Source organism: Phalangium opilio, unplaced genomic scaffold (assembly GCF_054372755.1).
Source record: "Phalangium opilio isolate 3A_F unplaced genomic scaffold, DU_Popi_V2 ptg000046l_1, whole genome shotgun sequence".
NCBI classification, from domain to species: Eukaryota; Metazoa; Arthropoda; class Arachnida; order Opiliones; family Phalangiidae; genus Phalangium; species Phalangium opilio.
In genome coordinates, this window is record NW_028324169.1 from 5937939 (window position 1) to 5950152 (window position 12214).

General features: G+C 35.5%; 2 non-coding genes across 2 annotated transcripts; both read right to left on the reverse strand.

The window, feature by feature from the left end:
- Positions 1-11865: 11865 nt before the first annotated feature.
- On the reverse strand, positions 11866-11938 carry TRNAV-CAC (transfer RNA valine (anticodon CAC)). Its single transcript has one exon. It is a non-coding gene; the product is annotated as a tRNA-Val (tRNA).
- Positions 11939-12141: 203 nt separating this feature from the next.
- On the reverse strand, positions 12142-12214 carry TRNAV-CAC (transfer RNA valine (anticodon CAC)). The gene has a single exon. It is a non-coding gene; the product is annotated as a tRNA-Val (tRNA).

A 12214-nucleotide genomic window follows, 5' to 3' on the forward strand; every position in this document is an offset into this window, starting at 1 on the left:
AAAAATTTTCTTCATTTCAGACGCTTGTCATTTAATAAAAACAATCAGGAACTGCCTTTCAAATAGTGGTAAATTAAAGGTCCACAAAGACAAAGTTTCTCGGTATATTCGGTTGCTTGAAAAAAACAACAAAATCATTGTATGGGATCATATTCGTAGAATGTATGAAATCGATTCCTTATCCATACTACGTCAAGCCCCTAAACTGACATACAACCATATTCATGTTAGTCCATTTGGTGCTATGCGTGTGAAACTCGCCGTTCAAGTTATAAGTAGTACTACTGCGAACGCTGTTGAATACTTAATTGGTGATGAAGCTTCAGAGACGGTCAAGTTCCTTCGTTTATGTGGCAAATTTTTCGACGTATGCAACATGTCAAATCTTCAAGAAGGAAAACATGCCAGGAAGCCAGCTCTAGACCCATTCAGGAGCGTAAATGATTGGAGGTTCAAGGTATACAAAATATAACCTGGCAGAATTTTGTCATGCTAGTAATAAATTATACACTCATAAATTTAGTGGCTCATGGAAGAATTTCTTCTTTATTTTGAAGAATGGGAACAAGAAATTGAGAGTTTAGAAGAAGAAAAGGACTTAGAAAATTCGAAGAAAATAATTAGTAGGGAAACTTTAGAAGGAATTAGAATAACTGGTAAGTTTTGTAATACCAACTTCAATAAGAAAAATTATTTAACCCTTAATTTACAGCTTATTCTGTAATGGGAGCAACTAAGTTCTTGCTTCAGAAAGGAGCCCCTTACGTATTAACGGCCGCATTTAATCAAGATCTTTTGGAGAATTATTTTGGCAAACTAAGATCTTCAATCGGATGCGGAGACAATCCGACTATTGATCAAGTTTGCCAGGGAAACAAAAGGCTGAAGTTAGCCAAGTCTTTAATTGCGACGCCACAAAATGGAAATTGTAGTAGAACACAAAAAATTAGAGTTGAGAGAAAGAAGCTAGCTCGAAAATCATTGAACTTTTAGTAAAACTCATCCTTTCATGTAAACATATTTTATTAATGTTTGTAAAACAATATTGCAAAGAACTGAATTTATCACAGTAAAATTAATCACAAAATCAGACTAGACTGTTCATTTGAATTTAGTTATCGGACTATAGATGAGGAACTGTTTTCATTTTATCACTTGGCTAGGGGTTTTTCATCACATTTGTAACTTCTGTTTCCTAAAGATTTCAACTGCTTCCTTAGATTGTTGGTGTTTAAACTTTCTCGCTTAGTAAACTGAACTGCATTTTTCAAATTTAGTGTGACACCTTTTAGATAACAATTAATGAGAATTTGCCGAGATTTAGTTTGAGCTTTCTTTGCAGACTCTCCAGAATCACCCCATAGTTGAAACCATATTTCGTTGAGTTCTTTGGAAGCTTCAAGTTTGGAGATTATCATTCCATTCTTGTTTTCTGCTGATGTGTTGTGGCAAATATTTTCTTCTATCATTCTCAGGGGTTGGACAAAAGCTGCAATAATTTTAGAAGCTTCCTCAAAATATGAAAATGCTTTTTGTGATAGAAACAGCAATCCTCCTCTGTCCTGTTTTAGCGTCCAGCCATGATAATCCTCTCCCAATTCCTTTCTTTTTAGGAGGCAGTTTCTCGCAAATGTTTCGCAATCGTAAAATCCAACTATTTCCTTTATGACATAACCGCCAATTTGATGAATGACTTTCTGGTCTTTTTTTCTTAGAAGATCTGGGCTTAAGAAAGTCTTAGTACCCGAAAAAGATTGTTTGGGCTTTTTGGATTGTTTTTTAGACAATTGGAGAAAAAGACAATCTAAAAACTCCATAACAAAAATTGAAATTACTGTCCTCTTTTCACCCTTGTTCAATTTTTCAAATATTTCTAGATGAGCAAAAGACGGTAGCATGTCTTGAAAGAAGTTTTCATCAATCAGTAGTTGCGTGCGCTTAAAATTATATCGAGCTTTGTCCAATATGTTTAAGCCTTCAATATTAAAAATAGACAAATAGCCTAATGCTTCATCTGTCATCAGTCTCACCTCCTTTTCCCTAATTTCTTCCAAACAAAGCTATTTAAGAGGAGTTATATTTTAGCCATGTACTTTTTACAAATCATATATATTACCCACTTTTGCAAAAGGCAATTCTGGTGACACTATTTCTTCTTTAGGTAACGAAACCAACTTTGAGCTTTCTTTCAAAATTTCTGATAAATTTGCTTTAACAACTTGCTCATCAAAAACTATTTCTATAAACAAAATAAATGTCTAAATTTAATTTCATTATAGGATTTTAATGACTAGTTCTACCTTATTTGTTATACACAACATTGCAGCAAATGGGGATAGGAAATTGGTTTGAGGGCATATAATATGAAATACTACTAAAAGAATTAAATCACAGATAAATTAATTTACTCACTGTTTTGCATTCCAGAAGTTTTTGTTTTGATATTATATTTCTGACGCGCATAATTGTGATCCATGTTTTCATCAATGCACGTGTTAAACTTGTACGCAGCCAGCACGCACTAGGACTTTTAAAAATGTCTGACGACAAAATCAAGTTTGGAGGGGAAAATGAACAATTTGGCTGAACTGAACTAGTCTGAATTAGAGCGAGAGCTTTTCAGACAAGCGTTCCCCCTCTATCTTCCCCTTCTCTCTTCTAGGTAATCGCATAGTACCACGCTCGCGGCGATCTTTTCCACCCCATGGTGTATAGTTTCCGAGTTTTGTTCTACATAAGAATATCTGAAGATATATCGTATGTGAGTACATCTAGCATGATTCTAGATATTTTATGTTTTAAATTAAGAAATTGTATTGAATAAGTTTAATTTAAGTAAAGTCAATGTTGAATGCGATTTATTAACAATTACATGGCTTGTATACCTTTGGGAGTAGGGCCTATATTGACTGCCGTTTTTTGCTTAAAATGGTGGGACTCTAAAGAGTTTTTAGTCATTGCTATTTTACGGACTGTTTCGTGCTGCCAAGTTTGTTTTCGTTTAAGCCTCAATGTATAGTGCAATGGAATTTCCTGCATCGTAAAGAGTGCTGTCAGAAGCGCCGGTGTGACATCACCCATGCTGTTTTCCCATAAAGAAAAAACGGTAACTGTCATGGCCGCCCATTGCTAAAGGCAGACTCGTGACGTTTAACCTTGGATCTGACGTCACAACTGACAGCACTCTATAGGTTTGAGAAAGTGGGATTATTCGTCTACCACCCTCCCTCCCCATTTCGAGCACCATAGTCCACTGTATGCTTGCAACCATCAATGCCAGATCGAATGGGCTATGCTATTTGTTCTGGTTCACTAGATGCATTTCCAAGCCTCGGCACTTTCACGGTGATGTTCATTATTGGTTCAAATTTCAATACTTTAACGATAGATTAAGATATAATTGAAGATTAATCGTAACACGTACAGTAAGCGCCACATAACACTCCCTCTACGTTAAAGTAAAACGTAATTAAGCTTTTGTAAAAACGTATAAAGTGCGTTACGAAGTTTAACTAATGTTGGATTGAGGCTGGTTAATTGCTCTAAACGTATCGCTTTTTATGGTCAAAGCCTTTAGATTTAAAATAGTTTCTGGTATTTAGATGATAGAGAAAGATATGGGGAAGATAAACCAACAACATCGTTCGTTATCTTCTCGCCAAAAATCAACAATTGTTAGAAATCGACTATCCCAAAATATTATTCGTGATACAGAGAAAAATTAAATTGAATTGTATTGAATTGAATTGAATTTAGATAATATCGTTGATAAAGCTACGGAAAAAGAATCCTCAAGTAAATCAGAGAATGAGATTCCTTTTTCCGGCGATTCATTAAATGAATATAATACTGGTTTGCAAATTCAAAATGACTAAACTGTGTATCATTGAACGACATTAGACCTGAAAACCCTCCTCCAGAACAATGCGCGGAGAAAACTGACGATATCACACCTAGTTTTCGTTTTAGATTAGCTAAATGGGCGACTAAAAACCGAATTCCTAAGTCATATGTTAACGAATTACAATCCTTATTGAATACTATTCCCTGTCATGAGGAATGATTATCGATCCTTACTAGGCACACCAAGATTCATAAATGTAGAAAATGTTAGCCCTGGACAATACTTCCACTTCGGAATATAATCTGGGGTTTCTCATATATTTAAAACCGAGATGGTGCCAAGCATTGATAGTTTAGAAATGTTAGTGAATATTGATGGGATACCTCTAGAAAATTGCTCTTCCAGTCAGTTTTGTCCGATATTGGGCATGATTACATCAATAAAAAAGAGTAAGCCCTTTGTAATGGGTATTTACCAGGGAAAATCAAAGCCAAATAGGGGTAATGTCTTCTTAACACGTTTTGTAGAAGAAATGGCGTCAATTAGTGAAAAAGGCCTTAATATTGACCATAATCGTTTTATTCCATTGAAAATAACTGGATTTATTTGCTATACCCCTGCTCGTATCAAACGAAGGGTCACAAACTATGGGTGGGATAAATGTAAAGTTAGGGGTGAGCATTTACAAGGGAGAGTTTGTTTTAATGATATTGATGCTGAGCTGAGAGAATGTTTTATGGACAAAAGTCAACAATCACACCATATTGGGTTTTCAATACTAGAAGAAATTCCAAATTTGAAAATGGTTGAACATTTTCCTGTTGATTATATGCATTTAGTATATCTAGGAGTTATGAGAAAGATGCTACAATTATGGATTTCTGGAAAACACACGACATTTAAATTAAGACCCGAGCAGATATCAGCGGTATCTGTAACGTTACTCTCACTGTCGGGGTTGACATGTGCAGAATTTGTTAGGAAACCGCGATCTCTCGCCGAAATTAGTTATTGGAAAGCACCCGAATACAGGCAGTTTTTCTTGCACTCTGGAGTTCTAGTTTTAAAAAATGTTCTACCAAAACGTATTTATGAACATTTCCTTTGCTTACACGTCGCGATACGTATCTTGGCATCTCCAAACCTTTACATGGAGATGGCAGCCTTTGCTGAAGAACTTCTACGTTTCTTTGTTAAATGATTCGGAATTATTTATGGCAAGCACTTGGTGTCTTATAATGTTCATGCGCTCATTCACCTTCCAAATGATGTTATGAATTACGGCCCACTTGATTCGTTTAGTGCTTTCGAATTTGAAAACTTTTTACAAACAATAAAAAATAAAATGAGCCGTTCCGGGCGACATCTGAAGTAAATCATTAATCGAATTTACGAAGAAAGACATTTAGAAAACGAGAATATTCAGTCAATTATACAAAACAAAACAATCTTCAAAATGATACACAGTGATGGTCCTCTACTGCCTGGATGTGGTTGCCCACAACATAAAAAAGTGGAAATGGGTGGATTTGTACTTGGCTCAAGTGAAAGAAATAATTGCTGCATTTTGAAGAACAAATCATACGTAACTGTCTATAACATTGCCACATTAACAGAAAGAAGAGACTGTGTTATAATTGGGCGAGACTTTGAAAAGATTGAAAACTTTTATTCAAAACCATGTTCATCATCTGATGTTGGCATTGTCAAAGCCAGTAACCTCTCAAGAACTCTAAAAATGTGGAAACTTTCTGATGTATAAAGGAAAAGTCCAAAAATATCGTATTGGAACTACACATGAATGGCTATTATTAAATCTTTTACATCAAAGAAACAATACTTAGGTATGGATGGCTTAAAGTTATTCTTTAACTGCATCCATATCCCATTTTCGATATTTAATTAATGCTTTTATCAGTTAAAGTTTATCCATAAAATATTCATCCTTAAATATAACGTAAACTTTCGTGTTTTTGCAGGAAAATGTCCGTAACGGATGCTAGCCCATTTTTTGTGGTTGAGTTCAAGGAAAACAACAGTCTTGCAGTAGTACCCTACACCTGGGTTGATGAACTTCATAACAATAGCTGTTTTCCGTCAAATTACAAAAAAGCGTCTAGATTAGCCAAGAAACTTGCAGAGCCAATCAAGTCGTGGAAAAAATATGACATCGACGTTCTTTTTCGTTGCGGTATGATGCAATGCTAAAGAGTCTATAACCGCGAATATGGACTTAAAAACAATAACTTTTCTTCTACAGCATCATATGATATAGCGCTTAAAAAAATGAAGCGTGTGGAGAATGACGAGTCCTGCAGTACCGGAAAGGAAAAGGGTAGTAGTGATGACTATACAGATAGACATGGATCCAAGATGGCCGCCACCCCAAGATGGCCACCCTCTCCCCATCCACCAAACTCAAACAAAAATTTCCACCCAAAGATTAAGCTAAATTCCTACCTGATCAACCCTACCTTCCACCATGCTATGACTCTTTAGAGGGGTTTTACCTATTTTTCCCCCAAAACAAGCTCGGCTAACCCTCGGAGGTTGTAGTTCCTTTTGCAAGATCCCCGTTTAAATTTAAGACCCAAGATTACGTTATTGTATGAGAAAATCTTACCTGACATACCCTGCCTTCCACCGTGCTATGTCGCCGTCTATGAATATTAACGGGGTGGGTTTAACCCATTTTTCCCCAAACAAGCCCGGATTAACCCTCCAACCAAAGATTGGACCATAAAAAATCCTACCTGACTTACCCTGCCTTCCACCATGCTATTAAGGGGGGTTTTACCCCCTTTTAATAGCTCCAGACTACCACGAGTTCCTACCTTGTGTTATTTTCAACACCCATGACGTCATCTTCTTAATCAAAACAAAAACAAGCTATATTCAACCTTGGCGTCATCCCCCAATCTTACCCTGCCTGCTAGGGTGCTAGTAATGGGCGGTACCCCTTTAATAAACCCAAACCAGCCCGGACTTTAAAAAAGCTTACCTCCAGTCCTACCTTCCAGCGTGTTATTAAGGGGAAATGACCTATTTAATTACCCTCCAAACAAGCTCGGACTACCAGCCCTACTGGTAAAGCTGCTTTCAACCTGGGCATCCATGACGTCATCCTTCCAACTCAAACTTATATGAAATTATTGGCGCCATATTTAAAAAACTTCTCTCCAGCCCCGCCTTCTAGCGGACTATTTTAGTAACCATTAATAGCTGTGACCCGTTCAGTGGTCATGAACAAGTTCGAACCAGCCCTACTAGTAAAGGGTACCAAATTTAAAAAACTTACAACCAGCCCCTCCTTCTAGCGGATTATTTTAGTAACTAATAAGGTAATTTACCCATATAATCAATTAAAACAAGTCCGGTCCAGCCCCAGTCGTAGAGGGTGCTTTCAACCTGGATGACTATGACGTCATCCTCCAGACTCAGACTCAAACCAAAACTAAAATATATTAATTATATAATTATACGAGCCATGGCTTCTAGCGGGTTATTTTAGTAACTATTAAGGGAATTTACCCATTGAACAAATGGAAACTAGCCCGGATCAGTCTAGTCTTATCGATGTAGAGGTTGTAGCCCAAGAAAAAAAAACCCGAAACAAGTTCAATCCCTGCCTTTCACCCTGTTATTTTATGCTTTAAACTGTACTTCAAATAGATGTCACCCATTGAAGGGTTTCCGAACTAGTCAAAACAAACCCAATTATGTCTGGTCCAACCAAGTTTCGTCCAAGTATAGATTTACCCCCCTTTGATTGGACTAATAATGGGTGGATTACTTATGTACCTGCTACCGTTTGATTACTTACCCATGTAGATGTTCCAAGGATGATGTTTTAACTAGGGTGTCCCCGTTGGCTTAGCGAAAATAAACGTTGTCAGTGGTTAGTTGACGAAAAGCAAGGTTTTCTAATGCTGTAAACGAAAAGGTAGCGAGTTCAAATCCCGGTGTACAAATAAACAAGCTCGGATTAACCTGGATTCGTATACAGGGTGTTACTGTTTAATTAATTGTACGTAGATCAGACCATTTACCCTGACTACGCCATTAATACGGGTAACCAATTTAACTACGTTTGCCTTAACTCGAACACGTACAGACCGTCGCTGTTTAAATTTTCCCGCCAGCAATTTATGGCCTTTTATTATTCGCCGGCAAAAAAACTTGATTTTGAGACAAATCAAATTTGTTTCCTTCTAAGTCAAAAGTTAATGAAAAAACAGACACACATTTAAAAAAACAAAAGATATTTACTCTTGCGTCTTGTACAAAAATTAAATACAAAATAAACAAATGAGTAGCCAAACAAAGGCGTTATTTGCGTTCTTAAAGTGTCCAAATATTTATACAAAAGAATTCATTTCTAAATACCTAAATTTTCCATTTAGCCGTTAAGAGAGAGAGAAATTTGGATTTGCGCGAGTTTTACTCGCCTCAATATAGCCAAGGGCAAAAAAAAAAGAGATTCTAAAAAAAGAAGGTCATTCTTCGCGGCTTCAGTGAGAGATATTTCCGGAGGCTTTTTATCAATTTTAACGAGACTAGAGTTTTAAACTAGATACAGAATATATCTTTATACATTTTTTTAGCTCTAACAACGACAAATAAGACGGGGAAACTAATATTTTCATCCTTTTGTCAGGCGAAAAAAAAACTCAAATATTAGCCAATTAGTACGATCTTTAAGAGAAAATCCTGGTCCACATTCCGAAAACTCAAAACATTTAATCTGCATCAAGAATGCGTAAGGCAGAGCAGGATTCCCCCTTATTTCAGCAGTCCCCAATTATTTTACGAGAGCCACCAAAGAACCCTCATTGGGCCCCTGGTTTATGAATCTTGACAAGTAAACAAGCGGGTTTTTTGTCACATATAAAAAGATTTCCTGTAAAGCCTTTACAGAAAAACCCCATTATGTGGCAAGAAACTCGCTTCCTTGCCTATTAAAACTCATAGATTAAAGGTAAATGATAACCCATTGGGGGGCCCGCGTAATTCCCGGAGAAAAATCCGAGCCACATCTCGACAAAATATTAATAATCCTCAAAACGCGGGCTGCAACAAAAAAAAATAAATTAGCTAAAGTCTGGTACATAGCAAGTGGCTGTACATACCGAGTCACGCTTCGGAACTTAGTCATCAAATAATTCCTGTGTTTTTGAAAACTTTTAATATAGAAAACACTTGGCTGCGAATCCATAATTTTAGAAGTGATGAGGCCCTCGTTATCGCTTTTTACGGGTTAACGATGGCGTTAAAGTACCGCCAACAAGATCGTAATGCGCGGCCGTCAAATTCAACTTAAATATTCAAGAAAATTTTCTCACAAATATATATTGCTAAGTCTAAATATATTTCTTTAACTTCCGCGGCAAAAATAAGAGATTCTACCCCGTTACTCACCGATTGTAAAGAGAGACGCCTTCAGGGTCTCAAAGAGTTTAAATTGTTAACATTTAAAAAACCAGTATATATACCGTCAAAAAATTAGTTCCCATAACCCTTTTTTTACGTCTAGTCTTGTACTCACCTTGATTTTCTTTTTTTCCCTACTACAGAAAGCCAGTTTTTTTTCCGCGTAATTTACTTTCTCTCTCTCTTAGCGGCGAAAGACTCGCAAATAACCTTGAGAGGGAGGAGTGAAATATTTCCGTACGCGTTTACCTCGTTACAAAAGACCTAAGAATGGTTTAAAGTTACACGCTGGGCTGGTCAAAGAAAGGGCTAAAATACCTACATTGAGAGGAAGGATGTGTCTCGATTAAAAAAAGCACCCATAGATTGCTTACCGGTCCAATTTTTTTCTATTACAAGGAATCCCAGCTGAATATTATGCTAGAGGCAAACCTCTGAAATTGATGCCAAAGAGAATTACGTCAATCATAGAGGTGACTAAATTGAATATGCTGTAGAGAGTGGAGGGTGTCTTAAAAAACTGTTACTTAGTGGCTTATTTTTTAAGCTGTAAAATTAACGTGTTAAATAAATCTGTTTCCTTTTCTATTTTTATACTAGAGCTAACTTTGGACCCTGTAATAAGTATACATGCCTCTAAGTAAAAAATATTATAGGATAATTCATTGTGACTTAATTATAGTCCTTCTAGAGATTATGTTTATAAATATACCGAAATAAGCAACCGTTACTCTTCCAAACAAATAAGAAACATGACTAGAAGCGTAGATAAATATTAAAATAAGCTAGCCAATCATTTTTGACAAGTTATGTACTTTGAAATATTACTCTAAGGTAACGCAAAAGAAAAAAAATCCTAATGTTTTTTGTGGCTAGAAGGTGAAAAAAACAAAGCGACTATAATAGAGAAAATTCTTGACATGTCCTATATGACGAATTAATTGTAACACTGTTTCGTGTGTTTCTCAGGTTTTCGAGTATTAACTCACACATTTTGATTTATGGCAAGCGAAAAAACACCTTGTATAATGGGAGGAGAAGATGTTAAACTTTCCGCTAATAAATTCATAATTGACTTTTACATATATATTTATAATGTTAGAAATCTCTATTTAGCTCAAGGTCCTAGTTTTTTTTGTATGCAGAAGCTTGTTTGGGTGTGTTTCGAATAATTAAATTTGAATAAGCCAATACTTTCAAGATTTTAAAATTCAATAAATAGGAAAAAGTTAATTAGGCATAAAATTAGAAATCTCTCCGAGGTCTAAGATTTTTTCGTATGCAAATAATTCAAAGAGATCGTGTTATATAAAAGGTTAAAAAGGAGGTACTTTGATAGAAACCCGAGGGGACAAATATTATTCGTATGCCAAGCTTGTTTGGGCGTGTTCTGAATAATTTAATTTGAATAATTCACATAAGATCGCATTATATAAAGAAAAAAAATTTAATGAAGGTTAAAAGTAATTATTTTGGGATGGAGAAAAATGGTTTTTAATATGATATAAATCTAAATAATTGTATATTAATATTAAACTATAGGGGTATTTTTTATATAGGCAGGTATGGCATTATCCTCTATAATTTTTAGTATCAACTCCACAATAAATAAAAATGTATTTTTGGGGGCATAAATAATTATATAAAAACGTCTTGGTTTGAACCAAGGCCGAAAAAACAAACGATATGTGTGAGGTTTATCAATTGACTGAAGTTTCAGATATTGAAATTTTTTTCTAGTTCTTTTTATCCACTCAATCCTTAATCAATATTTAATTCAATCAACTGATTTTACTGTTAATCGATCTAGTCCCTCTAAATTAATTGAAAAAATTACATATCTACGCTTTTTCAAGAACAATTACATTTTCCGAAAACATTTTATCATGAAATTAATTGTTCTTGAAAAAGCGTAGATATGTAATTTTTTCAATTAATTTAGAGGGACTAGATCGATTAACAGTAAAATCAGTTGATTGAATTAAATATTGATTAAGGATTGAGTGGATAAAAAGAACTAGAAAAAAATTTCAATATCTGAAACTTCAGTCAATTGATAAACCTCACACATATCGTTTGTTTTTTCGGCCTTGGTTCAAACCAAGACGTTTTTATATAATATCTGTCACTTCAGTCTTAATGTAATTAAATTTTGAATAATTATGTTTGCTTTACCGTCATACATTTGCACTCTAAAATATAATGGTGCATTCAAACACCATATATGCTGTTTTTTCCAGTGCCAAAAAAGACATCATTTAGGGTGTACTTTAACCCCATTTCTATGATCAATTCACGCAATTTACTAATATTATTTGCAAGTATTAAGGAAATATTAGGCATTTATGCACCATTTACAGTGGCTTTTAACATCTTTTTTAGACAATCTGTTGAACTTCTAATATTACTTAGTTTAATGGTTTTAAAAGTAGGGAAAAAGTACGCGACCTATAGGTATCACATTATTAAACCAAGTGAAGTGAAATAATTGTTAAATATTTATTATAACCACTACACCACAGACACGTGGTAAGTCTAAGTTTTCCAAGAGATCGAACTAATTATTATGTCCAATCACGATGGTTAAAACATGTATCTACCTGGGCTCGAACCTGGGACTTTCCGCGTGTGAAGCGGACGTGATAACCACTACACCATAGATACGTGGTAATACTGAGTTTTCCAAGAGATCTAGCTAATTCTTTTGCCCAATCACGATGGTCAAAACATGCATCTACCAGGGCTTGAACCTGGAACCTTCCGCGTGTGAAGCGGGCGTGATAACCACCACACTACAGATACGTGCTAGCACTGAGTTTTCCAAGAGATCTAGCTAATTCTTATGTCCAATCACGATGGTCAATAGATGTATCTACCAGGGCTCGAACCTGGGACCTTCCGCGTGTGAAGCGGACGTGATAACCACCACACTACAGATAC